The sequence below is a fragment of the Schistocerca gregaria genome, unplaced genomic scaffold (assembly GCF_023897955.1).
Source record: "Schistocerca gregaria isolate iqSchGreg1 unplaced genomic scaffold, iqSchGreg1.2 ptg000178l, whole genome shotgun sequence".
Classification (NCBI taxonomy): Eukaryota; Metazoa; Arthropoda; class Insecta; order Orthoptera; family Acrididae; genus Schistocerca; species Schistocerca gregaria.
The window spans coordinates 6,801,690-6,804,103 of NW_026061728.1; positions in this window are offsets into that span (position 1 = coordinate 6,801,690).

Sequence of the window (2,414 nt, forward strand, 5' to 3'; positions counted from 1 at the left end):
CGAAGGCAGGGCGTCCCTCGCCGCATTTGCTACGATAGCCATTTGCTAATTCTGCAGAAGCGGCGGCGGCGACGTCGACGACGACGACGACGACGACGACGACGACCGCGAGAGGTTCTGAGATATGTGAGAAATACATCTATAAAATGTAATTCAGACTGCCTCGTCCCACCTTATGCTGTACCGCTTTGGCAAATGCTTTATCTGCGCCATTCGCCTTAATCACATCTGAGAGTATTTCTTAAAAAAACGCCTGTCGCTAATTGTTCGTCATCACAGATACTGTTTGCTATACGACCACGACGCGCAACTGATTTCCAAAATTCATCTTTCTCCTGTGAGGATGGAACTACCGATGCCTGGTTTATTAGAGCAGTGCTCTACCACTGAGCTAAAGAGGCGCGGCCTAGTGGTACTTTTGGGTACTTCGTCCTTACGGTCGTCTGCATCATCAGACTTCAGCTGACAACACTTCATATTACCGGCTAATATTTGCAGCTATGGCGACCCATTACTGCTTGGCTACACATCTGACATGTAACCGATGTGCTCTCCAAACAACAACACTTGCATTTCAGAACATGTCTTCCACACATGTCTACAAAATCACCTTCACATTCAAATACAGTTTCCTTGTGACTGACAGAGACGTAGGCAAAGTTTAAAGTTGCTATTTCCATTACATCTCGTTAATCAGAAAAACGGTAATTTACATCTGCAGCGGAACAAAATTCCGTTCCGCCCAGCGTGTGGCTCGAACCCACGACCCTAGGATTAAGAGTCTGACGCTCTTCCGACTGAGCTAGCCGGCTACCTCGTTGAATACCTGCCGGATAGCACGTCACACAGTACTCGTTTGGGTTGGGTGGTCCCATACAGAATCTCTCCATGCTGCCTAATGTTTTCCTAACGTCACACTCGTCACGTACTTCACTTTTATGTCATAATCATTTCTGAGAGGTAAAGAAATTGCATGACAGCATGCAGAGCTAGTGGCGTACAAATTAACACACATACTTTATGTGACTCAAAAGCCGAACGAGTTACTTTCTCGTCGTTGTTTTAGATGTGCAAGTGCCAGTCAAAACTCGCGGTGTCGGCACTCTGCTGACCATTTCGCTAGTTAACACCGGTCTTGTTGTGTGTTTCAAGCTCAAGAGCATTTCCAAGCAAAAAATGGTCAACAGCAACATTCAGACGGTTTCGTACTGCTCAATTGCTACATTAAAACGGTATGTTTCTTTTTCAGAACTGGAAAAAAACGAGCGTGACAACATTCGAACCTGTAATCATCAGATCCGAAGTCCGACGACTTATCCGTTAGGCCACATGGTCACTGACTACAAACTATGTCATGTATACGTCTCATCTCGAAACGCTCACACCCCTGAGGATTTGTGTTTTCGTTCTACACAGCCGCTGCCCCTTGCTCTTTCCCACCCATTCGTTACATTCAACCTCTTACGAGACCGACCAAATATAGACTGTGAAACAAGACCACACACTTTGTGCATTCGGAATCGAAAGCAGGGCGTCCCTCGCCGAATTTGCTACGATAGCCATTTGCTACTTCTGCAGAAGCGGCGGCGGCGACGACGACGACGACGACGACGACGACGACCGCGAGAGGCTCTGAGATATGTGAGAAATACATCTATAAAATGTAATTCAGACTGCCTCGTCCCACTTTATGCTGTACCGCTTTGGCAAATGCTTTATCTGCGCCATTCGCCTTAATCACATCTGAGAGTATTTCTTAAAAAAACGCCTGTCGCTAATTGTTCGTCATCACAGATACTGTTTGCTATACGGCCACGACGCGCAACTGATTTCCAAAATTCATCTTTCTCCTGTGAGGATGGAACTTCCGATGCCTGGTTTATTAGAGCAGTGCTCTACCACTGAGCTAAAGAGGCGCGGCCTAGTGGTACTTTTGAGTACTTCGTCCTTACGGTCGTCTGCATCATCAGACTTCAGCTGACAACACTTCATATTACCGGCTAATATTTGCAGCTATGGCGACCCATTACTGCTTGGCTACACATCTGACACGTAACCGATGTGCTCTCCAAACAACAACACTTGCATTTCAGAACATGTCTTCCACACATGTCTACAAAATCACCTTCACATTCAAATACAGTTTCCTTGTGACTGACAGAGACGTAGGCAAAGTTTAAAGTTGCTATTTCCATTACATCTCGTTAATCAGAAAAACGGTAATTTACATCTGCAGCGGAACAAAATTCCGTTACGCCCAGCGCGTGGCTCGAACCCACGACCCTGGGATTAAGAGTCTGACGCTCTACCGACTGAGCTAGCCGGCTACCTCGGTGAATACCTGCCGGGTAGCACGTCACACATTACTCGTTTGGGTTGGGTGGTCCCATACAGAATCTCTCCATGCTGCCTAA